The following is a 20,074-nucleotide window of genomic DNA, read 5'->3' as shown; positions in this document are numbered from 1 at the left end:
TAGCAGTCGATGCTATGCATTCTGTCACCACCTGGAAGCTATCACTGCCGCTAAGGGCGGCTACATTAATGATTAAGAGAGCTCAGACACACATGTATTATAGTTTAATTTTGTTGAAATTATATTTTTATATAATAAATATTTTCTAGTTGAAATTATACTTTTATATAATAAATTTTTTCTTGTTGAAGTTTAAAATTCATAGTTTTAAGATTTCAATGGACCACTGGGTAGTCTACACAACTATATCTATATATTAGTATTTTACTAGGTTTATAATAGTTGTAGTTACCTAAAGTCAACTATTTCTCCAATAGATGCTTTAATAATGTGTATCTCACGTTGTATAAGCGTGGATGATCCTTATATCATCTGCACTTATACCTGTGTGATACAAATAATGATAACATTCTTACGAAAAAACAAAAAACCTTGTAATATAGTTTCGTGATTGTTTAAGCGCGTATCAAAGATGGAAATCAGCAAAGAGAAAATACGTCATATTTGACGTGAATTATTCTATAACGGCAAAGATAGAAACTAGGTGTCTGAAAGTGTTAATACTGTTCTGATATTATAAGAGCCAATCACGTGAAATTTTAGTTTCGTTGAATCCTTTCCAGTAATTTTGATGTCAAAGATGCATTACACTCTGCAATTGTGAAGAATTTATATAAAATAAAGGAAATCATCGAATCCGACTATCATGTAACCACTGTTAGGATTGCGAAGGAGGTAAACATTTATTGAAAAATAATGAAAAAATATTCATAAAAAATAATTGATATTTTTTTGGATTTCTTCTTACCACACCTTATTTTAAATATTAAGGCCACTTAATTTTATTCATAATCTATAGCCATCTTTGAGGATCTCTTTTTGGGACGAGTCGTTTGTTTTTTTGTTTTTTTTCGTTTGTTCTTTTACATTTATTTCCTAGGCTAATAAGTTGTAAATGTATGTTAATAAGTACTTTAAAAAAAAAAAAATAATAATAATACAAGTTTGTTGTAGAAAAAATCAAATACTTTTTTGCACTTTTCCTCGAAATAATGGAGAAAAACTTTTTTTTATAATTATAAGTAAGTTTATGTAGAATGAATATTTTTAATAAAGTGTAGTCAGATGTTTATTGTTTTCGCAGTAAATTCATGAGCATGCATTTTGTCTTATACATACTTACAATAGCTAAAATGGGCCCTAAAATGGTTTGTTAATGTACCAGCCCACACTCTTTCAATTGTATCTTGTCTCAATTTATGAATCTCATACGTTTAGCATTGCCCCAATTATTTTTTTAAATTTGATTATTCGAAATATAAAATTGTATTACCGTGGATCGAATATAATAAGTTTAAAATTGATGCAATTTCGGAGATGACACAACCACACGGAATGCGTCAACATTGCCAAATCTGCAATGTATTTAAAAGATTGTTTAATTTTAAACTTAAGTAAAATAGGATCCTGCTTCTTTTGATCCTCAATTATATCTTCAATGATGATTCTGCCTATTGTGATGTTATTTATACTTCTAGAAAGAATGTCTGCAGTATTATTTACGTTGTCCTTCCTCGCCTGCCTCGTTCCATTCCCACTAAAAACTTACTTCGGCAGATAAAATTATATATTTTGATGAACATATTCATTGTACATAGCCCCCCATATCTGTGTTTGTCAAATTTGAAGTGTGAGAAGAAGAAAAACATTCTGTACACAATCAAGGATTCAAAGAAACGTGATCTGTAGTCCTGTACTTACAAGGCCACTATGTTATAAAAACATTAATTTGCCCATAGTGTAGCCCCTTAAATTTATGATCCTCCCCGTCACTCAAAAAGAAAAAAGTACTTTATAAAATAAGGGAGAATGAAAATTGTGCTTTTGAAAAAAAGTGCTCAAATCTCATATCTAGATACAACCCACACAAAAATCCTGCCGCCACTCATATAAATGGATGTAGATTGTTCTTAACGAAAATATTGGTATTGTAACATTGGGTTTGGTTTGGAAATCATTGCCTGGGCTGATACTATTATAACCTTAAATAATGAGGTCTAACGTCGGTCAGGACCGGTCTTGTAGTAAATTACGGTTTCTAAAAGGGGCTTTCCTGACCTGATCCAACATAATTTATTTTTAAAACAAATGAGATCAAAATATCGGTTCATATCTTACGACAAAAACCAAACAAGGAAAGAAAAAAAAAACGGTCTCTGACCGAGTATCATCACTTGTACAGCGTACATAAATATTTAAATATTATCATATTTTTTTTATTCGTATACAATACATATTTTAATAGAACCTGGGCTGTCAGCACTCTCAAGACTTTCAAGTTTGAATGACAGGGATTCCTTGGGAAAAGTGAAACTCACAAAAATGATTTGTAGATTTTGCCCTTTAAATACATATCAGTTTAAATATCACTGCATCATTGACATAAATTTCATACTGACATACTTATGTACATACACAATACACATATGCGCAATATCAAGATAATATCAGCAATTTCTTCAAAAATCTTAAATTTGACACTTACTCCACATTTTTTGTCAGATTTACTTGAAAATTCAATGGAATTATACAAGTGAATATTGAGAATGAGCTCGTTTGATGTATCCGCCTCTAGCATCACACACAACCTGGATTTGGGCCGGGAAGGAAGAATAGGTGTTAACGAGGTAGTTCCTTGGATGCTGGCCATTGTGTCCTTGCTGGCATGATATGTTCGATCCAGTTTAGATTCGACATAGTCCCAGGCACAATAATCCATTGGATAAAGATTTGATTTGACGGGGGTAATATTTCCTTCCCAATGAAGTCATAGCAGTACTCACTAAACCATTTCAGCGATCTATATAAGATATAACAAAGTCTTAAGACATGATGCCAGATCCAAGGCCGATCTTCAGCAATTTGCTGGATCCAGGCAACACAATTTGTTCGATCCCCTTCAGATCGACATCGTCACAATACAATGTCATTCCTCATCTGTATTTTAATATTCTTTATTTCTGCAACAGTTATGATGCCCGAAACTATACGAAGGTTTGTTCATACACCAATATTTTTTGCCTGCAAAAAATAGACGTGTTAATATTTATATTACGGGCAATGTGGAAAATCGGCAATTTTGCAAAATGCCCGTCAGAGCGGGCAATGTGCAGTTTGGCCTTGAAAAATTAGACTTGGTACTTCCCTTTTTTTATATTTGGTCTAAAATTGAAAGAAAAATTTGTATTAATAGTTTTTTCAAGAAATTTAGCTTATAGATTAAGATATTTCAAGTGGCAATACGGTTCATTATATTAAAAGGTTAGATTCCTGATCTAGTAAACCTTGAAATTGATATTGTATTCAGACAATCAAATTATAGTAAGATATAAAATTGTCTCAAGAAACTCCATTTTATTTTGTAAAGTATATATTGGCCAAAAGGTTGTGCAAGTGAACAGCTGGTACCTAAGGTGGATATAAATGTATCGCCACCACTATCCTGAGTATCAAGGACCCCTTCGAATATATTATAATACACCCCACCCCGGCTCACGGTTTAAGAAAGTCAACCGCTTGATTAAAATCTATCGCTGCGGCTATCCTGAGTATCAAAGACCCTTATAATATCCTATGATACACCCCAGCCCACAGGTTGTGTAAGTTAGCCACTTGCCCAAAAGGTGGTACATTATCCAACGTCACCCCTTCCTGGATCATTAAGGATTCCTTCTAATAGTCTATAATAAACCTCCGCCAATGGGCTGTGTAAGTGAACTTGTACATGGAAATCCACATCACTCATAATTTTAGGAATTATGAAAAAAAGTAAATGGAGACATTCAAGACATTTTTATGATGTTGCAACTTGACAACAAGACAAGTAAGCTGGCTGATGGACATTGGTTTGTTCAGTGTGCCAAGAATATCCACTTTCTCTATGGTATAAGGCTAACTTCATACCAAGTAAATGTACATCCGATAAAGGTCGGACTTGAGGGCTTACATTTATCAAAAGAGTGTGATATAATCACGGAGAAGTATCTATTATAGATGTGTGGAAATGTAGACCAGGAAAGGCATGAAGACCCCACCGGTTGATGACAAGAAATGGGTATTATGTAAACAATCAGTATATAGAGAACATGATTGTTCCATCTATGGCCTTAAATTCCCCGCTTCAGAACCTTCCAACGTTGTCATGGGGGAAAATGAAGCTGTTTGGACGTACCTAAAGCGCTCACATTAACAATATTTTCAGGACCACCAAGAACAACCGAGAGCTGCTAATCACAAGTAAGAGGAACAAGCAAACAGGACGATACAACTCTCCTCACGGCGGCTTAAGGAGGCTAAGGCAAACAGTGAGTCAAAGTCCCAGTTCTATGTATCGACTGTGGAAAAAAAATATCCCCACTATCTCTTGGCTCCTGTGATATATGTAGCAGAGAACGGATATTATAGATTAGGTACAAAAAAAGAAGAATGTCTTAAATATGTTTGAGCCTGGAAAAGATTCATTTCTCAGTGTTGATGAAGTTCCCAGAGAGAAAGAAGTTACATTGCGACTGACATCATCAATTCTGTCATATGGAAATGATTAAGGCTTTAAAGTGTGCAATGAACAGACTCCAAGCAAATAAGTTCACTTACAAAAAAAAGGGACACGTCTGTAATAGCATAACATACTCCAAAAGTACTTGATTTGAATAATGTGAGTATTTTAAGGATATATTAAGTAAAAATATTTAGATTAAAATTAGGTATTATTAGATATCTTCAAAAAGATGATTTTTGAAATGATTACTTTTGATGTTGAAAAATATATTTGTTTTTGTCCATTTTGAAGAAATAAATAAAATTTATATTGGACCTGCAGTTATTTTGCACAACCCTTTGGTGGGATGTATTATAATATATTGGAAGGGGCCCATGATTTTCAGAATAGTGGTGCCAATAGGTTTTGATCCCCTTCAGGAAACAGCTGAACACCTGCACAATCTGTTGGGTGAAGTATATTTTGCAAAGTAGAATGAAGTGTTTTGTAACAGTTTACTAAGGTATTAATTTATATTTTCATTATCTTAATACAATTTAAATTTCAATGAAAATACACTAGATTATCAAATTACACGCAATGAAATTGTATCATAATCAAATTGCTTGTAATAAAATTGTATCATAATCAAATTGCTTGTAATGAAATTGTATCATAATCAAATTGCTAGCAATGAAATTGTATCATAATCAAATTGCTAACAATGAAATTGTATCTGAATTAAATCCTTAATGATCAAATTCCTTGAAATGAACTGTTTAATAATCAAACTACCCACTATCATTTTACCTGACAATATAAATGAACGTAAAATGATCACCCTATTGGAAATTTTATAGATTTTCCTGGCATTTTTGCATATTTCCCGCTTTGACGGGCATTTTTGCACATTGTCTACTCTGATGGATATTTTGCACATTGCCCGTAACATATAGATTTTATCCCATTTTTTCATTGGATAGACATTTATGTACTTTTTAACTCTTTTCTAACTCCTAGACATATTATAAAATATTCAATTAAAAAGATTGAGATAGAACTATGATCCTTTTTAATATCAACTAAGCAAACCATGAGTTTTGTTTTAATATAAAAGTTTTTTTAAATTAACTTAACGTGCTTAGTCTCATCCACACTCGTTGCTACGTCGTTATATTTAGATCTAACAGTCACGAAAATCTAAGATATTAATTGCACAATCAAGAAATTACTTAGCAATAGCTTATGAAACTCAAAACAATCTAAGAGGTTAAATCACAAAAATTAAGTTGACTCAATAAATATGAAGTTAACTAGAGTTTTTTGAATTTGAAAATCGACTCATGTTTAAGGTAAGTCAATATAACAGTATCTTATTTTACTTATAAAGCGTTTTCATTTGACTTCAGTAGTTTTGATATGGGCCATTTTGTGGGCCTAAATAATTAAAGTTTTATTACAAAGAAAATCCTCTTTTCATTTAGATTAATAAAAATAATGAACTATTGGATGTCAAAATGGAACCATGAAATAAAAGGAATTAAACCTTAATGTATATCAAACATATTTTCTTCAATTACTTAGTTATTCTTTATATTTGACCCTAAAACATGTTCAAAAAATGATATTACATATTTATAGAACTGTTTTTCCATATTGTAGATAAAAATTAATATATATAGGAGTAAGATATTTTTCTCTAATTATTCTACTTTTCTCCTCCTTTTTAATTGATTAAACAAAGAAATTGTACGAATTTAAATATTTCATAGGAATTTTAGTGGGTATTACTTCGATTTAATTTAAATGTCAGCTTTTATCATTGGCATAAAGTAGTATTTAATACAAGTGTGAAGTCTTTTTTGTATTCGTAGAACCATTTGATAGAATTTTATCAAGATTAATTGGAAATTTGTCCATTTCAGGTAGTAAAAATATCAAGTTTGAGACCCTAAGATAGCGTTTTCTTCAACCATTATGTAGTTTATGACAACAATGAAAAAGCTCTATTGAACTAAGTTTATTGACCCATAAGAACACTTTGTAATATCTATATATGTTTCTAACATGAATGGAGTAGAAAGTGGGAGATTTGAAATTGGTATCAAAACCAAACATATTTAACGAAGTTATATGTGCATAATTATATGAACAATATACAAACAAGATTTTAAGCATGGCAAAGTTGTTCACCTTGTAGAATGCCTCTTTTATAAACAAACTATCGACAGGTTCATCAATATTATAAACAACTCTATAAATATCAAATTTTTGCCACACGATCAGACTAATATTGGGGTATGAACCTTGTTTACCTGTTTTAGTAAGTAAAAAACGCCACATATAGTGGCGCCGTCTTGCGGAAAAACAGTACAACTCACTGAATGATGATTTTATTTCATCTATATTAATAAATCAAAGTTTGTCACTATATTTGGATTGTGTACAGTCATTTTTTTAGTGTATTGTAAGTATGAGTTCAGGACTTATTTCTACCAACGAAATTGGGTAGCTAAAGCTTAGCCAGGAAGTATTTTAGTCTTTTGACTAAAGTACTCTCGCACTTTTCAGGTGGTATTACAAAAAGCATTACCAATGTTTAATTATTATTATTTTATTCTTGAGTAGAGACATCTAAAGTTTGAGTAACTATGAGTGAGTGTGCACATGAAAAACAAATTATCTTGAACTTGAGTTGTGTATGTTGGCGCCCCCGTGATTCCTAGAGAAAGAAATATACACTATGTCTATGGATTTCACCAAAAGATTCCTAGGTTAGATGGAGTAGTGTAATACTATAATGTTTACTTATACTTAATCAGTGCAACTCCATCTAATCAATTAAAGGAACATTAAAAAAAAAGGTAACAATGAAGATTTTTGTAGTTATTTTCTATATTATTAAAGCAAGGTTTGTCGACGCCTAATATCTCTGGATTATGGCAGGTACTACCCTGGGCATATAGTATAGGTATATGTTACTCATATAGAAAGAAGGGATCTGTGTTTAAAAAAAAACTAAGTTTAGCGATTAAAAAAAGAAAAAGTGTTGTTGCGGGTCCTTTTTCTTTTTTTTTGTTCATTATTTAATATTTTAATAGTTTGTCGTGGTGTTAACTTTCCCCCTTGAAGTAGGCTTCGGTAGTAAATATTTATTAAATGTATAATAAAATATATACGTTGATAGTTTTTTTCCTTTTTATTTCATTAATTCATTTTCACCCCGCAAAATCATATATACGGCAGCTGATAGTAACAAGGGTCCTAATTCAGTAATAACATATGTCTCGCTCCCTCCCTTTCCTCATGCTCGTACAAAAATCCCATCTCTACAGTTGTACAGAAGGTGCGGTGAGAACTATCAGCTAGTTTAAACAACAAGTTGCAGACTGTTGCACTTCAATGCAGACAACATATTTTGTTCAGTTTGTTCATACTATATTGTAATTGGCCGTGTAATATCATACAGAATTACAGTATTGTAAGTGTTGACAAAGATTTAAAATATTGATTTCATATACTATTGTGTCACACACATAAATATAAAACCTTGAATCACTTATTGTTAGTTCATAACAATGATTTATTTATGTTTAGGAGTTATGTCTTTCACTCTTTTTCAAAGAGTTGAATTTCCCTTGTACAGAAATGAGAAAATGAATTAACAGAGTGTTAAATAAAAGTAGTATTAAAATATTGGCATCAAAAAGGAACATTTATTAAAATTAATTAACTGCAGATTTGGAACTGATTGTTTTCAAATCAAAATATTGAATATTATAATATAATGAGCATTGTTCTTCCAATTATATTAGATTAATATTTGGATTAGGAATGACTAATCAATGATTATTTGAAAAAGGTGATGAAATTTTTGCCTCATATCTTATCATAATAATTTTGTCATGAATCATTTTAAACTGTTTAATATTAAAACTTCATTTTACACAAAAATGTAGGTATATTTTAATAGTTGATATAATGTATAAATTAGTAAAATTCATTTTTTCCAAATTGATATATTTTATTTGATAGAAAGAACATATTGGGACTAGATGAAGGCTCCAAATATAGTTCATTCTAAAGGATATCAACTCTCCCCAAAATTTGAATATTTGAATACCTTATCGAGAGATGTCTATTAATTATTGGACTCTACGTATACATGATGTAAAAAATAATCTGGATTATTCTACAATGAAAAACGTCTAGATTATTCTACAATGAAAAACGTCTAGATTATTCTAGGGTTAAGCTTATTTTTCAAATGTTTGAAATAGGAGGTCCTAAGGGTCTCAATATGCTCCTTTTATTACATATAATAGGATGGGGAATAAGTAATTTCGTACTTTTTGCTCTATTTTAATGTTGTATAAGAAGTGTTACAATTAGCCAATTTAAGTTAAGAATGCCCCTTTCTATTTGATAACTTGTTACTAACGAGAATTCATCTTCATAATGTCCTTCTCGTTGAAACCCTTCTCCATATTGGCAAAGAACTTGGCCAACCAATTTTCATATACCACTATTGAGCACAAATTTGTAACCTCAAGTGTGTTGGACATAGACACGAACAGGTAGTAGTCATTTTGTGCCAGGTCTGGACTGTAGGTTGGTGCATAAGAGCTTACCATCCGAGTTTCTGGTGCGTCATCAAAGATCGTTGTATTCACGATGCCTTGTTGTCTCATATTCACCGATGCTGGCCGCTTCTGTTCAATCGCCAGCTTCAAACAGTCGAAGTTGTTCACAGTACAGGGCATAATTGAGCTGAGGAGGGAAGTGCTCTAACCAATGATGTGCAAATACGAGTTCTCTATTGAGTATTTCGTAATAATATCATTAGATATAACTTATAAGGAATCATTCGTAATCGGCGAAGTATATCTCTATTGAGAGCAAATTAATCAATGTTTTGATTCATGGTTTTATCTGTTTCTCGTAAAATAAACACAGCTTTTTGATCTGATAATTAGTAATACAAAAAAAAATACTTCTATATTGTTTAATCCGTCCTTGCCTTCGACCTAAAAAAATTGAATGTCATTTATATATATTAAAATAATTCATTCCTACTATAATTTTTCTTGTAATTTCTTTTATTTAAAGAAATTTAGGACTTATTGTACCTATTTAGTTATATAGGTATTTTCCACAAATGGATGTAATAAAAATATCATACAGGTCAAGGTCATCCAATTTTATACTTTTTTTGTTTTTCTAGGTAAGCAATATGTGTACTTGCAAATTTTGGTATGTATCAGTTGAATTGTTGTGATACGCTAAAGAAAAGACAGATAGACAGAAAGCTACAATTCATATATCTACATTTATCGTTCTTTCGGAAACGTAATCTAGATGAGGAATTATCATAAAAATTTATTTAATGTAGTTGGCAGTAACTATATTTATCAAAACTTGGTATTTTTAACAAAAAGTTCTAATGTGTACTGTATAGATGATATCAAAACAGGAAAATTTCGAAACTTCAGAGCCGTTGTGCTACCTCTAAATATTTTTCAAAATATTCGAAAGTTAGTTAATGATATTGCTTAGGGAAAAAGTTAATTTGTAATATATAATAATTTATTATATATTACTTACTTGAATCTCTAAACACTTAAGTTAAGACTAAAATCTCTTATTCTATGAGAAGACGAGCAACAAAAAAGTCAAATATCGTCACTATGTTATATTTGGGGAACATAAGATTATATTTGAAATAATGTGAGAGTCTTGAGTTATTTTAACGTTAAAAAAACTTAAAGTTGACAAATTAAAAAACACTTTCAATTGTCTCATTATTTGTAGAAGAAGTAAATTTAAAAAATTATGTTAAACAGAAAACAAATACTTTTGTAAATGTTAATGAAGAATAAGTTAGGATTCTAAATTCAACGATACAATTTTAGAACTACTGCTTCAGATTTGCATACTTCATTACTGTACTTGTGTAAAATCTATATATTTTAGTTTTATTCAGAGTATGCAATACCAAAACTTAAACATTATTTCAAATAAAATGTAATATAAATTAGTTTTTGAAGGGTAGAAATGTAAATTAATTTACAAATATTTTTACCTAATCATTATGAATGCCAATAAACTAACTGAATTGATTTTTGCATTCTTCATCTCTTAAGAAGATATCGATAAATAATTAATATAAAGTAAAGTAATATTATTACTCTTGTTTCTAACTAATAACTAACATAACTAAATTACTTTTTCACGGTGTTTATGTGATAAGTATACTCATATTACAAATGAGTAATATGACACAACACTGATTATATGCCATATGCACATTATACTAATGCTGTCGAATCAAGACTCGTCTATATTTCATACGGTCTACAGCACTAAATATATATATTATCATATTTTGAAGAAGCCACATGCAGTGATAAAAAAATTAAACTCGATAAAATAGATGATGCAATAATTAAATAAATTACATTTATTTTCCATTACTCCACACATGAATATTTCTATCCAAATTGGACATTTGTGGAACATTTTATCTATTTCTGTGACACCTGATCCTTTTTAGAAACACTTAGTAATATAGGTAATACGTAAAGTTATATATACGTCTAAGTTACACAAGGAGCACATTCGGTGATTTAAATTCTGTATCTTTTTATCTTTTTTAGTAATAAATTTTGGTTGTAAGTACTTGTAGAAAGTTAAAAATTTATTATACAAAGTTCAAAGAATTGAATAGTATGTTATTTATTGTCGTCACAATTTCTTACTTTTACTTAATTATTCAAACAAACCAAAATTTGATACAACACATATTTGTGTTGTCCCGCATAATGTAGTTGAATGACCTTTAGGAGGTGATACAGCCTCTCCTGCTCCCCACGCGCCTCTGTGTACGCTTCTGCTCATATACTTCATGTTATAAAGATTTTGTTGATCAGTGCAAAAGTGATCAGTTCTCAATATACTGGACTCCAATATATCCCCCTTATGGTCAAATTATTATATTTCTTTTTACGGTTTATAATTCTTTATTTTCAAAAATAATAAGATTTTCATTTAAATACTTAACTGTGGGCTATCAAAATTTATAAGTGTTATGTACAAAAAAATAATTTCTCATATCTAAATGCATAGGTTCATTTTGAAAAATGACCTTGAAGCTCATTGCCATACTGCTTAGTTTATAAGTATACAAATATACTAAAGCCAAGGTCTTCTTTATAGGCAAACTACATTTATTTGTCAAACTATGTTGTTATTTTATTTTTATCAGTTATGAACTGAACTTATGTTGTTGTTTTCATAAGAATGATGTAACTCGAAAATATTTTATGATAGCGAAAATTCAATGAACATGCGTCAATACGTGTATTATTATCAAATAACATATAATACGTCCTTGTAGGGGTTAATGTCTTATTAGACATGATTAAATTTGAGAACAATAAGGTTTAGGAAGTGTTTACTATACCGATTTAAGACTCTATAATTGGAAACTGATAGATCGAGGAGTACAGACTGGGGATACAAAACTTGGAATAGTATTTAATAACGATTTTATCTCCGTTATTTGTAACTACGAAGTTTCACTGGACAGTCATTCGACAGTTCAAACAAAGCAACAAGTTTTGTTTTTATCTGACATTTCTAAATATAAAAATGTCGGAGCAACAAAAAATAGAAAACGCATGTGTGATATTCTACATGTCGGTGTCATTACCGAGAACTTTGAAGAAACTGTTGGCATCTCCATCCGGACTCCCCACAATATTAGGAAGCCTATTACAGCCACATACAGCAAAAATGACCCCAAACTTCTACAGCAGCAACTTGGATGGCGTTGGGCCTGCCTCCACCCCCTGAACTTTGCAATTTGGAGTGTCTTGGAGAAAAATGTTTACACACTTCTATGTAGCTAAACATAATATATATTCCAGCATTTTTAAGTCTTTATTCACAAGTCCAAATAAATTGTTTCAAATTTTAAATTGCTAAAATCATCTGATTAAAATATTATATTTCTTGAAAAAATAATCTAAATAGGAAATTTTTTATAAAACAATTTCTATATTTCTATATACAAAAAAATATTTTTTTGGAAAAAGAATTCAAATTTAATTTTTTTGCTCCACTGCGTAATTCCCTTTTTTATAAAAAAATCTATAAAAAAAAATTTACCCCTAATTCTACTTAAATTTTTTAATCTCACCAAAAAAAAATCCAGTAAAAAGAACAGCCCCTCCTGCTTATTCCCTGCAGACCCCCCTGAAAACATATTTCATATATCCTATTTGGCTTTATTTAACAACAGTATTTATATAAAAATTCCAAAGGCCCGGTAGTTAAGGACCGGCCCCAAGTATAATAATGGACTAGAAGGAATAAATAAGAACTGACACAACACTATTGACAGTACAAATGACCGATCTGAAGACTAGAATGGACTGGACCGAATAAATATGGAATGACACAACACTAGCATAACTAATATAAAATCATCAGATAACAGCGTCCTTAAGCAATCTGTATTTACAAATACTTCAAAATAAAGGACTCTCTCAAACTAACAGGCGCGTTTCGTTTCTAATTTGTTTATAGCTTTATCCCTACCATACATACAACAGAGACAGAAAAGCAGAACAAAATCATTTAATCTTACAAAGTAGCTGAGTACAATACATACTCGTAGTTAGGAAGGAACGTAACATAGGTCAATAACCGTTAAACCTTTCCCTCCACTTTGTATTCAACTCTGATTGAAACTGCGTAGATAAATATTATATACATATAATATAATATGTATGAATGTATTTATTATAAAAAAATATTCATAAAACATCGTTTTCATTGGTTTACAAATGCTGAGTATAAGTAGATAAAATGTTTTCTCCGAATAATAGTTACTTATGTTTTTAGATCGAACTCCTTGAATTGGAATATAATACATCTAAGGTGTATATTTGCGAGAAAAAAAAAATATTTTGATGAATGCAAAGAGTCAAAATAAAAATAATTCATTTTTGAGTTATGCTGAGACAAATACTGTAACTTTATTTATCAAGCAATTTTATTGAAATTTTCACAAAACTCAAAATTATAACATAAATTTAAGATTCAATCAATAAAATCGCTTTTAACTTGGACCACGCCTCCACAACGTCTCAGGAAATATCCACTGCGTTTTTTACCGTCCCACTGGGTAAAGATTGGAATGCCGTCTTATCCTAGGTCTCAGGAATCTTATGGTATTGTGGAACCTTCACTGGAAACCCATTCAACATTGCTCCAGACAAAATAGTCTAAAGAGTTCAATTCCGGCAAGTTAGGAGACCAAGAACTCGGCAACGTTCATCACATTCTCAGAATCAAGAAAATTGAGTGCCCCTTTGCTGGAAATAACGGGTACTCCGTATCGCTGTCATATCTAAGGTCGGTCTTTTATGGTGCATTGGATCCGGGGGGACGTTTATGCACGGAACACTAATGTAGCCCTTGGCATTGACCTTCAGCTCCTGCTTGAAGATGAAGGATAGCACAAAGTGACCCTCACTGCTAACAAGACCAAGAATCATATCTTGCTGAGGGTACTAAATCTTCCTGGCCCTAAAGAGTTATAAGAACTTTTTGCTAACCATCTACTGTTCTTCGAGTTATGATTCTGGGTTTGATATAAATTTTTATGATCTGAGAAGAAGCAGATAAGATATGTCACCCAAGGGTGCTATTTTAGCATGATCAAAGGGTAGGTTGGTGTGCCCCTTTTCACCCTTTTTGATGGGGTTAGAAGTTGTCCCTTGATATGTGCATAGCTATGGTACTATAGGTCTTCATTGATGACACAATGGACAGTTAAAGTGGACGCTACATCGACATCGACTCCCTTTGATTTTTTTACGTTTTTTTGTTTATTTTCCTCAACAAAGCAGAAAGTTGGAGGATTTTGGATGTTTGCGAGTCACAATGCTTCCGGGAAATTCTCGTGAGTGGGCTTTCACTATCCTACTTGACAGGTTTTCTTATTTTTTGGACGAATCGAGTAGTGCACCTGATCTCTTTAGTTAAAAACGTGTTGTCTATTTTACCATTTAAACGGCACAAAATACACCAAAGTGCATAACGTTTTTGTTCTTAATTAAAAGGAAGCATAATTGAGCAACTAACGTGGTCAATTAACATTCGTAACATAATTCTAATTGGGCTCAATTTAAATATTCAAAGACTTGGACTTGGGACTTGGGCAATATATTAAAATACTAGATTGTGTTATTAAAATTAGGGACTATTCCAGTTAATCAACAATAAAAACAAGCTTTCAAAAATCAAATGTTGTCAGCCAGGAGGCGAAAAAAGTATAGGGTGTCGGATTTTCTCCACGTCTAAGTGAGTGTCGAGTCGATCATGAAAGTCGTAGGTATTCCCAGAGTCTTGTTTATTAGATTAAAATCTTGATAGCTTCAGTTCAGAGCCTTGAGAGGTCCTCTGGCAGCGGTAGATGCCGGGAAATCGGGATAAAGGAAAACGTGGACACCGCAATCACCAGAAGTCCGGTCAAGTCGATGAGGCAGTATGCCTAGGCTTTCAACTTCAGTGATTGGACTGTCAAGTCCAGTGTAAAGATTTGGGAAAATGATCTTATGTACGACGACATCGGCAACTACTTTCAACAGCAACAAAGGCTAACTGGGTCAAGAGAGGCCAGAAATTGTTGATTGGGTTAAAGTATAACGGTTTACAAGCTGTTCCTCTCTAAACTATTCCATTTTGGGGATAAGGATATACCAATAAAGAAGTTTCTGATAAAGCCTACATGGTATACTCTTTATCATTCTTGCAAAAGTTTACCGTATCTGTTGGTTATCAAAAAGTCAACGATTCCTGAATAAAAAATAAGTAGCAAGTCTCCCTTTAGAAAATGTGTTTTCATGTGACGTCAGCATTATGACTCTCCTCCATCTTGGAGGGATAATAAATAAATTACATATTTGTATATGAATAACCCTTTTTCCAGGAAGATTTAGGAAAAAGAAGGTATTTTGACAAAAAAAGGATAAACAAAGGGCCCTATACCTTTATTATCCACCAAAAATCTATCCCTACCATCTAGTTTTATTATGCATATATCAACCCTAATATTTATTTAAAATGTGTTATTCTAGCATTGTACGTTCTTATTAACATAGTGTAGCCAGCTTTTCTCAAACTTTTTTCCGTCTGGGTAGAGGGCACCTATCAAAAATGCTAAAATTTCAAGGCACCGCAGTTTAATATATGATTAAAAATGACACAGTATAGCCTAAATGCAAAAGTCATAAGCACACTCACACATAGTACCTAAATACGTGATTTACTCTCTTCGTACAGGCATTACAGCTTGAAAATGCCTGCGTTATGATTATTAATATGACTGCATTGTTATTTCTTTGATCAAAAATATGTATATGGTATAGATCAAGGAGCACTATATACAGTGCACCCTGTATACACACTCGATGCTACATGTAAAGTGCCTGTAAGATTTCATTAACATGACTAAATTGTTATTTTTAGTTATCAAATAAGACTTTTTTGCAATCGAACATACATTTATAAATACAAACAATCTGTCATTTTGTTAATTTACATTATGTCATATTAATTGATAATGCCACCTTAGGTTGTGTAATAGTAGAAAAATATACATAACTAAACTTATGTATCCTTTAAAAGTGACACGCGAAGAGAAAAAAAGTAAAAAATAAGTTTTTTTGACACATAAACTGAAAAGTCTTGAATTCCCTGCTGAATACTATCATTAAAATTAATTACATAAATCAAACTTCTTTATTATAAATTAGAATTTATAATTTTCTTTCATAAAAATTTAAAAGTATAGAAGACATCTTGCATATAAAAAGATGAGAATATATCAATAAAATGCTTAAATAATTATTGAATTAGAAATCCAAAATCCTGGACATTAATATTACGAGAAAAAAAGTCGTTATTTTAATTTCAGAATACTGAATCAAAGGTATGCTACCAGATGGTGTATCCATACGTTAAACGCCTACTTAAATGAAACTATTTACCTCTTAATTATATTATTTACAAACAAGCCAATCATACTTTTTTGCAACTGGCAGAATTAAATTGCAACGTACATTTCATTTTTATTCTTTTTTGCACAGGGTGAATAACATAGTTTTGCATTTTCACAAATGTAAAAATGTAAGCCTACCAAACACAAAAATATATAGTGTATTTGGTTGCTAGATGTCTATTCTTTTGTTTTTTTATCCTAAATAGTGTTCATTAGTTGAATTCAAATTAGTTTTTGTTAAGCTGTGAACAATTTTGCACCATTATTGAATAAAATTTGGCTTAATACCAACTGAGTTTGACCCTTTTTCCCTGGTTACATCGTGTGCAAGAACTTTATAAATAATGAATTACGTATGAAAAAAAAAACATACACTTTTGATGGATAATTTATTTTTGATATTTTTTTTTTTTTTTTGAAAATGGCTTAATAAGGATTACATACGAAATATGCCAAATTTATATTCAAAGCCAACAAAAATGCTTTTTTTTTCTTTATATTAGACGAATAAGGCAGTGATTCACAACCAAAAAAATATTTTTTATTAATATGCTCATCATAATGTCTTATGTATTATTTATGTAATCTCTCACAGAGTCCTTTTTTTATTTGTACATAATCGGACAGATGCATAAAATTGTACAGTTATTGAAAATTACAAAAAATTAATTAATAAAGTACGAGTTTGCTCCAGTTATTTAAAAATGCATGAAAGATCTAAAAGTTATTAAAAGATAGAAAAAATAAAAATAAATATGAATTATAGTATGGTTTAAAAGTCCATTGAGTCCATATATCTCACAATTGTTGTGTTCATACTTCACTTTAAAGTCATTTTCTCCTCAGATTGTAAGAACAGTGAGCCAATCTGACGTCTTGAAACTGATACAGAGGCTATCAGTAATTATGCTCTCCACCATAAGTATCAGAGGTATCACTAGATCACAAACATAAAATAAAAGGAACGAAGATTCTACAACTTCTTTGCAGAAAAAACATTCATGGTCATTTTTATTCGACTTGCTAGTATATGTATATCGAGTATGTTGCCAGCCTGTATGTAAATATTTAGTAAAGGAGTTCAAATGAACTCCTTTCGAGTTGATTGCTTCTTCTTCTAAACCAAGGTTCTTCTAGTACTTTGCAACCAACAAACTTGGTATTATTTTTTATTTTTTTCGGTCGTGATTTTTTTCCCCACTTAATTAATTCCCTTAAAGAAGAGGATTGGTGGGCCTTGTTGTAGGATATTAGTAAAACGAGTCAAGGAAGCGGACCCCTACATAAAGAATGAAATCATCAATGTTTCGTTTGAATCTCTTCAGCTCGCTTGTTTATCTTAGGGTATTTTCTTTATAATATTGATCGTCAGTGAGAAGGGTTATAGTTGAGTGGTTCATCTGAACTTAAGCTTAATTTATTAAAATAAGTTCATTTTTAATAAAAAATATACAACATAAAAAAGTCTGTTATTATTATTTTTTTATCCATTATTCAAAATAATTTTTTTATAAAACTAGTATAAAATTCAAATTCAAATATAAAAAAAGAAATAAAAAGGAACCTGCAATTTTTTTAAATTTTAATGTTCCTTTTATTGATCAAATGAAGTTGGACAGATTAAGTATTAGTACACATTATTATGTAATTATATTTTTTTCCATCTGACCAAGGAATTGTTTATGAAGTCCATAAACATTCAGTATATTTCCTTCTCTAGGAACGACTGAGACACAAACCTAGGCACATTAAGTTCAAGGTAAAAAAAATTCATGAACATGCTATCCATTGAGCTACCTTGTTTCATTCCCACAATGTTATCCTTATCAATAGGCCAAATTCACTTTAAAACCAACCCTGTTCCTCAATAATAAATCATTAAACTACTATCCGACCCAATGTGCATCATCCACAGGATAAGAAATTCGTCTGTTCATTTTTAAAATAAACATTTACACGCATTTTTACGTGTACAATCTACTTGTAAAAGCAAATTGTATCATCACACTCTTAAAATGGACACATTTTACTTCTTTAAATATTACTAGTTATGTTAAAAGATACTAAAAAATTAAGATTTGATAGAGATAATTAACTTTATTTGAAGGAGTTTTTTCTTCTAATTTCAGTAATTTTAAATTTTTATTCGATAAGAACGGAGTAATCATATTTTTTCGACAGAAAATCCACTTCCTTCTTTTCTGCGTATATAATTCAATAAACTTGTCATTTTTATTTATGTGATAAAAATTAATATAATGGTTAGCAATCCTCCCCTAAATAAATCAGTAAATCAGACAATCAAACCTATAACATCAAGGAATACAGTTATCTAAAGAATTTTTTTCTTCAGACCTTGTACTGTGGCATACTATTAACACTCTAACAACATATACAATGTATGAACCAACAAAATTATATATTCGATGTATCAACTTAAACTTGAATATAGAGATATAAGTAAATATGGATATCTTAAACAGTTGTCCTACCGCAAAGATGCAAAAGGAATAACAAGGAAATTCTTTACATTCTGATTGTCGATACGATTATCTAATATCTACATGATAGGTCTCCTGGCTGCAGTCATATGTTTGATTTATTTTCAACGACGGAAATTAAACAATTTATATTAAGTAATATCAATAATATAGTAAAATATAAAAATGTACATTTAAAATTTAAGGATTTGATTAGAATTTATTTATTGAAACAATTTTGATAAATTCATTATTACCATTTTGGATATGAACGGTTAAATGCAAATAGTTAAAGTTATAACCATGAATTTATACTATAGGGCGGAGAACAAATGTTGATGTTATCTACATTAAACTTTTTTCATAATAAAATAATGAAACATTTTGATATTTTGTTAAATTTTCCAAAATAGTATTGGAAGTAAGGTATTGACAATGAACACGGTTATCCGATAGTTGAATTATATTTACTTTTTTTAAATTTCCTGAAATATCTATATAAATCCTGAAAAAAAAATAATGATAATTTATTTACCAAAAGTTAAAGAAATCCATCAACCTACAAAATTATAAAAAAAATATTACATATTAACTACCATTCCATCATAATTATTATAGTATATGTGCAGTCTAAACGTTAACTTATTTCTGAAAATAATTTTTGGTAGCTTTATCTCGCAAAGTTGGTTAATATTTGCTTCATGAAATTCCGTTGAAGGATAGCTAAAACATTTTTGTATTTTCACAAACATTCCAAATTCAAGTATTTCAAAAGATTATAAAATTTTATACCTATTTTAATATTAAAATTGAAAGAAAAAACTTCCCCCTCCTTCGTATACAAAATATTTGGAGGGACTTTTATTTTGTTAACATACCTATATCAAACATTGCAAAACATACTTACCTACTCAATTATAAGAAAAAGGTAAATGCACAAAGCATAACATTAGGGTGCAAAAAACATGATATGAAATGAGTGCAATG

The 20,074-nt window shown here is 30.5% G+C and overlaps 1 long non-coding RNA gene across 1 annotated transcript in view; it reads left to right on the top strand.

Moving 5' to 3' along the window:
• The first annotated feature begins 4,543 nt into the window (after nucleotides 1-4,543).
• Nucleotides 4,544-20,074, top strand: part of LOC139905761 (uncharacterized) — a 37,509-nt gene continuing 21,978 nt past the window's right edge. Inside the window, exon 1 of the long non-coding RNA XR_011780801.1 lies at nucleotides 4,544-4,714. This is a non-coding gene — a long non-coding RNA (uncharacterized lncRNA). The remainder of the gene's footprint in view (nucleotides 4,715-20,074) is intronic.

This window comes from Lepeophtheirus salmonis, chromosome 6 (assembly GCF_016086655.4).
Source record: "Lepeophtheirus salmonis chromosome 6, UVic_Lsal_1.4, whole genome shotgun sequence".
In the NCBI taxonomy this organism is placed as follows: Eukaryota; Metazoa; Arthropoda; class Copepoda; order Siphonostomatoida; family Caligidae; genus Lepeophtheirus; species Lepeophtheirus salmonis.
Note: the sequence above shows the minus strand (reverse complement) of the source record. Positions and strands in the feature narration are given on the sequence as shown.